The sequence below is a fragment of the Pituophis catenifer genome, unplaced genomic scaffold (assembly GCF_029215685.1).
Source record: "Pituophis catenifer annectens isolate HBS135680 unplaced genomic scaffold, rPitCat1.0.hap2 SCAF_1, whole genome shotgun sequence".
Classification (NCBI taxonomy): Eukaryota; Metazoa; Chordata; class Lepidosauria; order Squamata; family Colubridae; genus Pituophis; species Pituophis catenifer.
This window is the reverse complement of record NW_027256881.1, coordinates 315,993,393-316,008,758: the sequence shown is the minus strand read 5'-3', so window position 1 is coordinate 316,008,758 and position 15,366 is coordinate 315,993,393.

Sequence of the window (15,366 nt, the reverse complement as noted above, 5' to 3'; positions counted from 1 at the left end):
ACAGCCCTATGCAGAATCCATCACCTCATACGTAAAAAACTCATTCCAGTTCATAGACATCATAAAGCAACAAAACTTACAGCCCAGTGACCTACTCGTGAGCTTCGATGTCATATCCCTCTTCACCCAAGTACCAATCAAAGAAGCCTTGACAGTTATCCAAAACAAATATAACCCCCCCAAGCACATCTTAGATCTGACCAACCACTGCCTATCCAACACATACTTCATCTATAATGGACAGAAATACAAACAAACAGAAGGAGCACCCATGGGATCACCCCTCTCACCTGTCATTGCCAACCTCTATATGGAATACTTTGAAACCCAAGCGCTAGAAAAATCCGATCACAAACCCAAACTCTGGCTCAGATATGTGGACGACACCTTCATAATCTGGCCACATGGGAAAGAAAAACTGGACAACTTCCTCACACACCTCAACAGCCTACACCCCAAAATACAGTTCACCATGGAAACAGAAGCGAACAACCAACTTCCCTTCCTGGATGTCTTAGTCTACAGAAAATCCAATGGCTCCCTAGGACACACTATCTACCAGAAGAAAACACACACAAACCGCTATCTGCACGCACTCTCACACCACCACCCTGCCCAGATCAACTCTGTAGCCAAGACACTCATTTCCAGAACAAAACGCTTAGCTGACGAACAACACCTAAAAACCGAACTACACACCCTCACTAACGTACTAACATCCAATGGATTCCAAAGAAATAAGATCACCAACCTAATCCAAAAAGAAACCCCCACTAAAATCCAAGACAGAGAACAAGAAAACGGCAAAGCCCTCCTCCCATACATAAAAGGCACCACAGACAGAATAAGCAAAATCCTCCACAAACATAACATCAAGACAGCATTCTGCACAAACCGAAAAATATCCACCATCCTAAGGAACCCCAAAGACAAAATTGAGTTAGAAAATCAAGGAGTATATGAAATCCCATGCACCGCCTGCCCCACCACATACATCGGACAAACCAACAGACGAATAAGTGCACGCATAGAAGAACACAAGAACTCAGTCAGAAAAGAGGAACCAACTTCTTCCCTGGTCCAACACCTTAAAGCCACAGGACATGATATTGACTTTAAAAAGACCAGAACTATCGCCAAAACTGAACACTTTAACAACAGAATAATCAGAGAAGCCATCGAGATAGAAAAACGCCCACACAGCATGAACAAACGAGACGATACCTCCCGCCTACCAGCCATTTGGAAACCTGCCCTTATTGACAAACGAGTCCCTAACACGACGAATGACACCAGACCCACACTCACGAGAGCCACACAGGATGTCACCACCACACATCCACGCAGAAAGCAGACTCAAACCCACACCGATAATGAGCCACGACCAAGGACCAGAAGCCAGACCGCAGCTGCATCATTAGCCACTTTAAACCCCTCCAATCCATACATGAAGCAGACTGACACCCACCATGAAGAGCTCGCACAGCCACAAACACGAAGCCAAACAACAACAACGCAGCTCACCAGCTCAAATCCCCCTGCAACTCAGACTAAGCTGAGCACAACCAAGCCCCCACCCAAACAGAACACACCCCCAGCCAATCAGAGCACAACCAACCCCCCATCCAATCAGAGCACAGCCAAGTTCCCACCCAATCAGCTCACACCCCCACTAGCAGTTAAAAGGAAGAGACAGCTGCGATCTCACATTGCTCCTGGAAGCACGAAGCCGAGAACACCAGCCTGAAGATGACGAATGAGACTTTGTCGAAACGTCGCCAAGACACTTCCAATTTTACGTGGGAGAAGACCCGAATAACCAAAGACCTACATACAAACACCCGCGAAAACCTGAGAAAACAAATATATATATATATATATATATGTTTTCTGAGGTTTGAAGCATGCCATATATATATATGGCATGCTTCAAACAAAATACTAGCTTTTCATTTCCAATGGATTACACATAGACTTTGTGGCATTCTTAAGAAAATAGAAATGATTAATGGCTATAGTGTAATGTTTTGTTCAGAGAAATGTCCATGTGTCTGGGGGAAAAACAGCTTACATTGGCAAAAGTTTTGTGTGCAAACTACGTGCTTTCAAAAAGTATGAAAAGGGCAAACTCTATTCATATCAGTAATATTCCTACCCTTAATGTGACCAATTTGCAATGCATTATGGAAAGAAACATATTAAATTTATGTTGGAAAGGAACCTAAGTTAAATGACATAGTCAAATAGATATGCTAATGAAAAAAAACCAGCACAACTTTTAAACTGCATAATTCAGCAAAGGAAGTTCCAATAACAATGCATTGTAAATTTCAAGCTGGGGTTATATTCCCTCCTTTCCAGTTATCAATAAAAATGGGCAAGGGAAGGTGGCAAAGCCTGACTTGGCTTATGTTAACAACAAAAAGTATACCCCCAAGGGATATTTTGCATTGTTCTTTTCATCAAATAACAATAGCAATAGAATTTAGACTCCACAGGTGCTTTACAGCACTCTCTGAATGGTTTACAATGTCAGCATATTGCTCCCAACAATCTTGAGCCAGTCCGAATAGAACTGCTGGCATTGCTCAATGCCAGCAGTTCAATTCAGACTGGCTCAAGGTTGATAGTCACCCAAAATAACTATTGGGGATATAAACCTATCATGCAGATCATTTTAAGAGATAAAACCAATGAAAATAAGAAATCATATACATAAAAAAGAAAATATAAACAAATGGGTTCAGCTAGTAGCATTAAAATGATCCGCATGATAGGTTTATATCCCCAATAGTTATTTTGGGTGACTATCAATTTCTTATATGATGTAAAAGTAACATTTTTCAATGTGGACCAATGCACTCAATAAGAGCCAACTCTTTATGCACCAAAAAATGTTATGAAGTCTTAGCTATTCAGTGTTCATGCAATATCTTTATACTTGAAAATCAGATGGTAACGTGGATTTGCACTTTTCCTAGAAAAGTAAAGCGAAAGAAAATGCATAAAAGAGGAGATTTTGCAACTCCAGAAGGGTATTTCTTGAAGAAGATTTCTGCCTCAATTGGATAGTCCTTGGACTAATTGTATAGCATCAGATCTGGAAAACCAAGTGAGATTGTCCCCTCAAGGATGAGTGTTACAGCAGGTAATTTTTGTTTGTGAACATAATGTAATGTTGTTTGTCAGAAAGTCAACGTCACTTTTGAAAGTTTTGTGATGAGTGTACTCATAATAGACTGTGATTAAAAGATGAATCTGTCACTTTTTCCCATTCCCAACCAGATTGATTGATTGATTATGTGCCATTATGTTATTTTTTATTTCTAGCAACCACATAGATAGATCTTCTCTTCTTCTCCCTGATGATCTACTGTATGCTTAATCTAAGATATCAGGTCTTTCAACAGTGAACTCATTGTTATTGTAATTGTGTCCATCCACCTTGCTGCTGGTCACCCTTTTCTTCTGTTTTCTTCCATCTTTTTCAGTATTAAAGCATTTTCCATAGAGCTGGATCTTTGAAAGATGTCTCTAAAGTAGGATTATTTGAACCTGGTCATTTGTGGAATTCTGGGTTGATTTGTTTGCTGATCTAAGATGAGTATATCCAGATTGATATATTCACCCTAGAGGAACAAAATCTAAAATTAGCATTTTAAAAAATATAATTTTATTAACACAGTATCTCTATTTCAGGATCACTTAAGATACCTTTTGAAGTTCAATGGGGGTCCTACATTAATTCGAATAGGAATTGTGCTTCATCATTAGAACAAAAATGTGGAGTTACATTTTTGTTCTAAATGATCCAATCTGAATTGGAATTTGGCCAAACACAATACATCCCAATGGCTTTCATCTGCATCCAGTCATATTGATACTGCAGTTTCTGTATTCTGCACTCTGACACATTTTTTCCTCATTTTCAACTTGAAACTACATGCAATTAACATATTTCTACAATTTGGTCATGCTTTTTTTTTTTTATTTCAAAACTGATAAACTGAAGTATCTGGCCAGATTATTTGAACAACCACACAACTCATCCCTCTTTCCTAAGCACATGACCAGAACTTCTTCTAATAGGTGGGAAGAGTTGAGGATTACATTCTCTTATTAATTTTGGGAGATCTCCATTATACAATCTATCTCCAAATGCACATTCTTCCTTGAAGAGATCAATGATGGTCTTAAAGCCTTTCTGTTAACCATGCAGTTATGTATTAACACCAGTTTTAGACAGATAAAAGGAGAAGGTGAGATTGGAAGACCAATTTGTCAAAGCAGAAGGATGGGACAAAATCTATTATTTTTATTAATATATCTCTGGGTGTCAGATGTGGACTTTTGAATGCATTCTTACTTTTGTTCTTACCTCAATTAGATTTTAGTTATATTTCAAACTAAATTATGATACCATGTTGTTGTTGTTCATTGAGTGGTGTGGTGGCCTAATGGTGAAGACACTCACCTACCACTCAGAAGGTTGAGAGTTCAATCCTAGGTAGTGGCTGATGTTGCTTTCCTAGAATGCAAAGAAAAAAATATCTGATGCAAATTCAGAAAGGACATCTGGCCAGCAAACACTCAGCACCATCCAGTCATCCTGAGTCTACCCCCAAATTAAGGGATTACAGGATCATAAAAAGAGAGTCATCAGTGTTGTCCATTCTCTAAATCATGTCCAACTCTTTGAAACCCCATGGACCACAGCACGCCAGAACCCCCCTTTCTCCACTGCCTCCCAGAGTCTGCTCCTTGTGTCAAAGATACTATTAAACATTTCAACCTCTGCCATCCCCTTCTCCTTTTGCCTTCAATCTTTTCCAACATTATGGTCTTTTCCAATGGTGTAGTTGTTCCCGACTCTAGGGGCCGGTGCCCATCTCCGTTTCAAAGCCGAAGAGCCAGCGCTGTCCGAAGACATCTCTGTGGTCATGTGGCTGGCATGACTAAATGCTAAAGACTCGCGGAGCGCTGTTCCCACCAAAGGTGGTCCCTATTTTTCTACTTGTATTTTTTATGTGCTTTCGAACTGCTAGGTTGGCAGAAGCTGGGACAAGTAATGGGAGCTCACCCCGTTACGCAGCACTAGGGATTCGAACCGCTGAACTGCTGACCTTTCGATCAACAAGCTCAGCATCTTAGCCACTGATCTACCGCATCCCTTTTTCCAATGGTATCATAATTAAATATTTCTTAATTAATAATTAACTTATGTTCAGCTTTTATCAAATAGAAGTTTTCATATTTATTCCCCTGGAACCTTTGAAAATGAGCGATCCAAACATGAGAATATTAATCTGCCTTCAACAAATTCCTACCAGAGAAGTGAAGTGCACTGTATGGAATACTAACTAGCTAAGATTTAGGCTGTACTTTCTGCTCAGGGAAAGTCCTGAGCAAGTCTCCTGCAATGCTTAATTGTTATATGCTAAACCCTCTCCTGCACTAGCATGTTGCAAAAAGGAAAGGTACGCTGTGCTAATATATATATATATATTTAGAGTTGAACTTCTGAAATATCCTCAGGCTTCTAAGGACACTGTTTGAGAACTTTTAGCGATCAGTACTTAGTGATTAGAATTTCTTTAATGCACTCAGTAATGTATGGCTTGAAACTGCAGCTCAAACTCAGAGGCCAGACATAATTCAAGGTTGCCAGGAGCTATATTAGAAAGTGCTGGCCTTTTCTGTTTACTTACTCATAGAGTGAGGCATCGTTTTCTGAGCCCATAAAACTATGTCAGACAATATCTTCTAACCAGGAGATTGCAGACACTGCTTAGCAATCTGATACATTATCATGCTCTGTTTATTATCCAATTTTTCTGTCTGCTCCAGGCTGCTTGCTAGCCAGGTGATTACCGCCTCCTGCATTGAAGATATGCAGCCAGATCTGCTTCCAAACAGCTTAAGAATCCTGACCTCTGCCTTCCTTACCTGCAGCTGTTTCTTTGCTCATCAAGGTCTGTGTTTCAGGCCATTTTGTTCGTTGATTAGAGTCACTGTACTGTTGTTGCCTCTAGTAAGCTTGGGTTAGTTTATACCAGCCAGAGCTCCTATTAATTATCTTCTATTCTGTAGCAACCCTTTAGCAGTCTCGAAGCCTGTGCAGTCATAGGTCCAAATTGCTTACTATGGTAGAACAGTTTTCTCCAGTCCATTTTTTTCCCTGAATTGAATTGCCCACCTCAAATTTAATTTCACCCATGAATACAGGCAAGATATAGACCCAGCAATGTTAACTAAATAAAATAAAATAAAATAAGAAAATGCTCAACGGTAAATATTATGGGAAACTATGTTGTTTGGCTCCGGTTGTTCCTATATGTTAACACTAATTTCTATCCTTGAGCATCTCTCCACCCTCCAAATTTCCTTGCCTGTTGGAGAATTAGAATATTGATTGGCAAAATTTAGCTTTTAGATCTCTTTGTTTCTGGTTGCCACGTTGCTCATTCCCTGAGGACTGATGGATTCTGGAGAAGGACTGAGTTTCACAATCTGGATACGATTGATTAAATAATTAATTTGGGTGAGATCCCAGTGGAGATTAATGACATTTGTTGTACAACTTACTGATTTAGAAATAGAGAAGACAAGTACAAACACATGAACTATTGGTTCTAACTATCTATCAAATTTGGAGACAGAAATCCTTCTTTGTATTTCCATATAGCCTACATAGCGAAGTTATATTTAGGCTAACAATGTTATCCTAAATGTTATACATTATGACCCATTCATATGCCATACTAACAGATCAAAAAAAAAAAAAAAAGATGAACCATAGAATCACAGCTAGACCTCAACATATGACCACAATTAGGACCACAGTGTCAGTTGCTAAGTGATGTGATCATTAAGTAAATTCTGCCCAATTTTGCAAACTTTTTTGCCATCGTTGTGAAGTGAATCACATGGATGTTCACTCAATCAAACAATTATTCACTGACTCACGTGGTCATTAAGTGAATCCAGCTTCCCCCATTGACTTTGCTTAGTTGGGAAAGTCGCATATGGCAATCAGATTACCCCAGGATGCTGCAACTGTTGTAAATAAATTGGTTGCCATGTGACTCTGAGATGCTGTGATGGTTTTAAGTGAGAGCTGGATGTAAGTCACTTTTTTCAGTGGAGAATAGAATGGAATGGAATGGAATGGAATGGAATGGAATGGAATGGAATAGAATAGAATAGAATAGAATAGAATAGAATAGAATAGAATAGAATAGAATAGAATAGAATAGAATAGAATAACAGAGTCGGAAGGGAGCTTGGAGGTCTTCTAGTCCAACCTACTGTTGAGGTAGCAAACCCTATACCATTTCAATCATTATCCAATGTCTTCTTTAAAATTTCCAGTATTGGAGAAATTACAACTTCTGGAGGCAAGTTGTTCCACAGATTAATTGTTCTAACTGTCATGCAATTTCTTCTTAATTCTAAGTTGCTTCTCTCCTTGATTAGTTTCCATCCATTGTTTCTTGTCCTACATCAGGTGCTTTGGAGAATAGCTTCACTCCCTCTTCTTTTTGGCAACCCCACAAAGAGTTGTTGTTAAATGAATGGTTATAAGTCGAGGGCTACCTGCATATAGCAAACAAATATAAAACATTCCCTTCTGTCATATTAGAGTTATATACCGTCACACTCAACTAAGTTATTTCACATTGGAATTGCATCTTCCGTATAAACTGAGTTATTACTCTGTCCATTGAGAGCTATGTATTCCGTTAACAGGATCACTAGATTGATCTAAGTCCATACATAAAATGTAAAGCTGTGATAACATTCTGGAAAAAAAAAAGATATTTCTAGTTGCAATTCAAAGGATGGGTAGAACTGTCTCCTACTTCTCAGTCCTTCATTGAACTGCTTTTGTTATCCACAATTTGAACAAGCTTCCTCTTTTAGATAATTTTGGGATTGACTAATGGACTCCCTGTTCCAATATATGAAGTTACTAATGGTCACAAATATCACAGGATAGAGAAAGTAAAACTATATCATTTTTTTTTTGTTTTTTGCTTAAAAGGAGGGGCATTAGTTTTTTTGCCCAAATTATTTAAAACTTCATGAGGACATCAATTTAAATTATGTCAAGAAGACTGCTGAAAACCAGGTGCAAATGTCAGAAGAGCCTATAATATGCTATTATGAAGACATTTATTGACTGATGAAGTGCCCTTCTTAGACCTTCATATCACTGCATATAGGGGGGGAATCCTTGTAAAAGTTGAGAGACCAGGGCTCTTCTGATTCCTATGGACATGTAGAAACATCTGTGCTTCCATCCATTTCTTTTGCTTCAAGACGATCAGTTAGGGGGAGAATTGAGACTCACTGGGCTAAGTATGAGTTTTGTCCTTGGGGCTGATTTGTCTTTGGTATTTCTAGACCCTTATCTGGTTTAAAAAGCATTTGTCACAAAGCAAAAACCCGGCTTCTTGGGTGCCAAGAGTAAACCGCCAAGATGTTTAAATCAAGTTTGGAAAAGGCAGTCAGAAAAAAAAAGGAAAAAAAGAAAAGATCAAGCCATAAAATCAGTTACATGCTTAATTAAGAAAGGGAAAGATATAATCTCCGAGTATCAATGAAGCAGAGGGGGAAAAATGGGTTTATTTCACCACAGGCAAAAATATAAGAGCTGCCCACTCTTCCTTCAGCTTCTGAAGTTAAATTACAAACATATAACACAACTTGCTGTAATCTGAACTGGGAAATCTCTCCCCAAGCCACCCACATGGTAGTTTCCATTTGAGATGCCAGAATACTAGCATGTATATGATCTCTTGAGGGGAAAAAAATCCCTCCTGGTGATTCTCAAAGTTTTAATCTGTGAAGAGTGGAAGTTAGGGCATGAAGGAAGGAATTGTAATAAATGGCAGCAGACGGCAATTGAAGAAACAGGAGAGGCAGCTGAGAAATTTGAGAAGAAAAAAAATGTAAAATAAAATTCAAATTGCTTTCAGCAATAACTTTGCTGTCAGATTTGGCACTGAACGTGTTACAGAAAGCTGCCAAATCACATTTCTGAAGTGTTTCTTTCACTTTTATTTAAATTGCTATGCATGAAAACATATCAAAAATTATATTTCCATCGCAAAAAAACAAAACAAAAAAACATTTAACTGACTGGATGGGGAAAGGGATGGTTCTTGCATGACAGTGAGATTAAGACAATCCCTTCATCTTTTTTTTAAAAAATAAACAATAACCTGATTATATTTTGTTGCCTTCCATAGCAAAGTTAAGTAAGGGATAGAAATGACAAGGTCACTTTGCAACCAGATGTTCTCTAGGTGGACTCTGGTGAAATAAAGAGCACGGGGTTCTAGAGCAAAAGATGGCAAATTGAAGGTCAGCAGAACCTGACATTTCTTGGTTCTTAGATGTCAGTACTGTTTATTTACTCATTTTCTTACTAAGATTTGTATTATGTTCTATTTCAAAGGTTGTAAGTTGCTAACTTCAGATAAAATAAATAAATCAACAGTAATAATAAACGATAAAGAAATTATTATATTGATGCTCAACAAGGCAATTAAGGGTTTAAAAAAAAACAACCCTATGGATCTTTAATCTTCAAATGCTCTTAACAAAAGACAAATCTTTATTGCAAGTCTTTAGAGCCAAGGTGGCACAGTGGTTAGAATGCAGTACTTGCAGGCTACTTCTGCTGACAGCCGGCTGCCTGCAATTTGGCAGATTGAATCTCAAGGTTGACTTAGCCTTCCAGCCTTCCAAGGTTGGTAAAATGAGGACTCAGATTCTTGGGGGGCGATATGCTGACTCTGTAAACCGCTTAGAGAGGACTGTGAAGTGGTATATAAGTCTAAGTGTTGTTGCTATTGCTATTGCTATTGCTATTGCTATTGCTGCATGAAATGATATAAATGTAGAAGCCCTTCAAGTTCCTGGGAGCAGCATATTTCATAGGGGATAAAGCAATCAATGAAAAGACATGCTTTAGAGCTTAACTTTCTGAGGATGAAGAAGCCAGAGTATTGTCTCAAAAGTCAACAAGTTGAGCAAGTAGGTTCTTTCTAGAGCAGGCATTTCATGAGCATCTGCAGGGATGCTCAAAATCTGCAAGATGGCGGGTATAGGGTCATGATCAGAGGTGGGTTTCAGCAGGTTCTGACCAGTTCTGGAGAACCGGTAGCGGAAATTTTGAGTAGTTTGGAGAACCAGTAAATACCACCTCTGACTGGCCCCGCCCCCATCTATTCTCTGCTTCCCGAGGCCCAGCTGATTGGGAAGAAATGGGGATTTTGCGGTAACCTTCCCCTGGAGGGGGAGGGAATGGAGATTTTATAGTATCCTTCCCCTGCCACACCCACAGAACAGGTAGTAAAAAAATTTGAAACCCACGACTGGTCAAGATCAAAGCCCCATCAGCCCATTTAGAAAATGGGTTAGTTTATAATCAGATAACTATGCCCACCACCTTTTAAATTTTAATCCCTCCTGCAGATGCTGCAGAATCATTCTCACAGGATAAACCGGACATATGACACTTATGGCTTTATAGGCAATCACCAACACTTTAAATTTTATCTAGAAACAAATGTGGAAAATGCAGTATCAGAATTAAGCTGCTAAGGTGCCCTCATTCCAAACATTTTGTAGTAGCTGAAGTTTCCTAGAAGCCTTCCCAAGTGAAGTATATTGCAGGGACCTACTTCAAAACAGCAAGGACATAAGTGACTGTCAATATCATCTTTTACTCCAGAAATGACTGCAAATGGTGTACCTGCCAGAGCCAGACAAAGTCTTCCTAACTACAGAGCCCATTTGCTTATTCAGCGCTGGTTGCAGTCCTACTAGGGAGTAGAACTTGCTTTAGTATTAAATAAACCTAAGAGACTGCCAGTAGCTATCAATTGCCATATCTAATTTACTGGGGTGGGGGAGGGGCAGTAGCAAGTGTTGGAAAAATAGACAGCATAAAAAAGATTAAACTAATTCTATCATTCTTTATAAGAATAATACAATGTACATACAATTTAAGCACCGTTGCCACCGTTCCCTCAGGGTTCTAGAAAGCCCAGCTGGTTTCAAATTTCTTTATTTTTGGTGGCTAGTTTGGTTCCAGAGTTATTACCAATTACCATTTTCTTGGGTTGATTTTTTGTAGTGCTTTAAATTTAGTACTTCTCACCAATATTACCTCCAGCATCACCAGACCTGCTTCTCATAATTCATAAAAAGAAGAATGGAGAAACAATGGTCCACTTAATCGAATAAAAAAGTAAAAAAAAAAAAACCCACCAAATTCAATAGAAAGGGAAATGAAAGGGAGGAAGCATATCAGATGGATGTACAATTTAAGGTAAGTTTTTCAATAAGAACATAGGAAGGGATGTGGTCTGGCTGAGTTATTGCTTTCTCAGAGTTGTTTGCAACTGATAGAATATGTAATTGTATGTATCAGCTTCCATCCTCTGGATCTGTTTCTGAATGTTCACTCTGTGATGGCAGGTTTTGCTCTCTTCTCCACATCCTTTTTTACTTTTATCCTCCTCAGTTATTTTTCTGTCTCAGAACACCTTCCAATTATTCATATCAGAATGTCCACAGAATTTTCACACCATCTTCTCAAAGTTCTAGATCAAAATGTTTAATCTCCGATGACAAACCCAATGTCCTAGTCTGGGCTCCGGACATCCCTTATAAGGACAAAACACACAACATTATATAAAGATGTGCCTGAATTAATCTTTCTAATATGAAAAAAGTCTTATACCACTTTTATGACAATCTGAATTCTTAAAGAGATACAGGATATACATTAAAGAGTCTCTACAAATGTTCTGGGAGAAATGAGAAGGTTCATGTGTTTATGTGAAAAAATATATTCTGAAGGAATCAATAGAAAAATACAGCCCTATGCAGATATTCTTTTCTATATGGAAATAGCTATGAGAAGAATGATTGGAACCATACCTATTTTCACCACTCCAGGTGATGCATAATTCAAGTTACCTTTTATACAGCGAGGACTTCATTTTCATGTATTCTGTAATTGGAGAATCCATCTTCTGAGGAGACCTTTATGCACACAGCTCTGTATGTTGAAGTTTCTCTCTTGGCAGATTTCACACCGCATGGACAGATGCTAGTGGAAGTGATTTTTTCGGGAGGGACAATGTCAAAATAAAGTTGATTGACATGGTCGAGTTCCTTTGTTTCTCTAGATAGGCAAACAATTTTGAAATATATTGATACATAAGAACATTTCTCTGATACTAAATCTTGATAAGGAATTGCAATTGGAATTATAGAGAAGTATTTTTATGCTTAAAAAAACCATTTGTAAAGATTGAGGTAATAAAGGTCATTCTCATCTAAGGCACACAGGCAGTATCATTTAAGAGTTTTATTTTAAGGTTTCATTGATGTTGCTCTGAAACCTAGGAAAATTTATTGTTTTCTATTTCCCTCTTCGTTGAAAAGTGCCCTGAGGGAAGACATGGGGAGAGAACTGCTTGCTTTCTCAAAAACACACGATAGTGTTCATAGTGTTAAGTATTCTAGATGTCTATCTTCATTTCTGTTCATGTGGCCCATTTCAGGAAAAGCCAAGAGAAACTGTAAATATTGAGGAAACTTTGAGAGTGAACTCCAGTGAAACAAAAAATGCTGTAGCATGACAAATAAATCTGGAGAAACTTGATGCAAGGTAAATGGCTATGCACCCAACTTGTTTGATCTTAAAGCATAACATTCTTCTAACATGAATATACAACTTCCTGCATATTTCGGATTTATATGACCACCCATGAAGGGATCACAGGCTGATACATAAAGACAGCTCAGGAGAGAACTAAGAAGACTGGGGTTGATGGAATGGGAATCTAATGCACCAGGATAGGAACAGATTGCAGAAGGCTGTTTTGATAGTCCATTTTTAACAGGCCTTACATTATCCTCTCAGCCTTTTTTGGCATTTAACATTGCAGATGCAACAACTGTGACAGTTTCTCTGCTGAAGAGTGGGAAAATGTTGAGTTAAGCTGTGTAATGACATTTACTATTTTGTCTGCTTCAAATGCAAGAAGTTATTAATGTTTAAAATCCCCCTAGGGGAGGACTTTATTTTACTTTGTTTTGTTTTGTTTCATATAACAACCAAGCTTATCAAAGGCTTCCTTCCTCCAATGCCTTTTACAAACCTCAACTGTGCCATGCTGCTTTATGAGAAGAATCTGAAATCAAAATGGACTACAAATGAATCTAAATAAAAGTGAAAGAGACAGCATCTTTATAGCAGTGAAGGCAGGCAGTGGGGTGAAGGAAAATGCAACAGAGACTAATGAAAAATAAATTAGGCCACTAATGTTCTTTCTCTCTTTCTCTTTCTTTTTTTTTAGGAAAGTGAGAAGCCCTCTTTAGTATCACGCCTTTAATTACATTATGTTCTCTAATCCCAAACAGATTCCATAGATTTAGGTTTGACATCAGGAAAAATGTCCTAACAGGGCTATTAAACAGTGGAAGAAATGACCTCAGGAAATTATGGACTCTCTTGCTATAGATGTTTAAATGAAATCTGGATGGCCATCTGTCAGGGATGCTAAACTAGTGGATCCTGCACTGGACAGAGGCAGGGCTATGTGATCCCCAAGCTCCATTATATTCTGTGTTTTTATGATGCATGGCTATTCACACAGTAATACCATTTATAGGTCTTGGACCCTGTGGTTAGATAGCAATTGTTCTACAGGAATGAACAAAAACAAGTGAAGAGTCTCTTGGATGAGAAGTGAAATATTAAGAAAGAACAAACAAACAAGTCCAGTTGCCTGTTGGAAAAAGCACCTTTTGGACAATCATGACTTGGATTATTGAGAATCTCTGTAAACACTCACCTGCAGGGCAAGTTCACAGTAGGAGTTCAGTGCTTTACTTAAATAAATTAAATAAAGTAAAGTAAAGAAAAAAGAAATAAAGAGATACAAGAACAGAAAGAAAAGAAACTAAGTTATGAAATATAATGATTTCTGAGTGTTCAACAGATAATTACAGAAAACATACCGGCAGAATCATGGGCCTGGAAAGGACCTCAGAGATCTTCCAGTCCACCCACCTGCTCAAGGCAGCACAACCTATACCATCCTGGTCAAATGGTCCATCTATTTTTGAAAAACTTCAATGATGGAGCACCCAGAACTCTGAGAGGCAAGAAATTATACTGATTAATTGTTCTCAGTGTCAGAGAATTTCTCCTTACTTCCAGGTTGAATCTCCCTCTGACGAGTGTCTACCCATTGCTTCTTGTCCTGCCCTCCAGAGCTATGGAAAATAAATGGATGCCCTCTTCCTTGTGACAGCCCCTCAAATTCTGGAAGACATTTATCCCCCAATCCTTCTTTTCCATAGGCTAGACATATCATCAACCGTTCATGATAGTCTCTTGATACTTTATGACTTTTGTTGCTCCTCTCTACACACTTTCTAGGATCTTAACTTCTTTTTGTATCATGGTAACCACTGTACACAGTACTCCAAGTATGGCCTCAACAGTATAATCTTATAATTACAACCTTATAAACACAACCTTATAATTCCTCTTTCTCCTTGGATACAAATCCCTTCAGCTCCACACTTAATCCCATTCAATAAAAATTTCAAACCTATAAATCTTATGATTTTTTTTTCTTCTTTCAGCAAAAAGTCAATATAAAGTTTTCAGTCTTTCAAAAAAAAGTCCTTTTTTTCTGACTAGGAAGGTCATCTCTGCCTTCCCAGCAAATTGTGATATGTTCATTATCCATTCCCCCACTGTGAAAATTTCATAATTCTTTCATCATAGTATATATAATAATGTTGCAATTACTGTATACAAAATCACTTTGCCAGGAGTCTTTTATTTTTCATTGTTCATAAGTCTCAATAAAAGGAATTCTGGTTATTTCATTATATTTATCTAAAAATTCTTTTGCATTAACAGATGAATTGGTACCCAAAATTTGTTAAATCTTTCACAAGTATACCATAGATAAAATGTAGCCTCATGTTTTCAGTTTTCCAACATTGCTTTGCATTTTAGATAATTTCTCTGATGTCATATACCACCAATACTAATGTCAGGCGCAAGAAATTAGGAGCCAGAAGAGAGTTCAAAAGTATTACAAGTTTATTTCATGCTATCTGTGGTCTACTAATGGTCAAGGCAAATTAGCACTGGATAAGAGTCAATGGACTTCAAGGGGGGCTGGACTTAGATCTCTTATGAAGCAGTGGTGAAATCCAAATTTTTTTACTACCGGTTCTGTGGGTGTGGCTTGGTGGGTGTGGTGTGGCTTGGTAGGCATGGCAGGAGAAGGATACTGTAAAATCCCCATTCCCTCC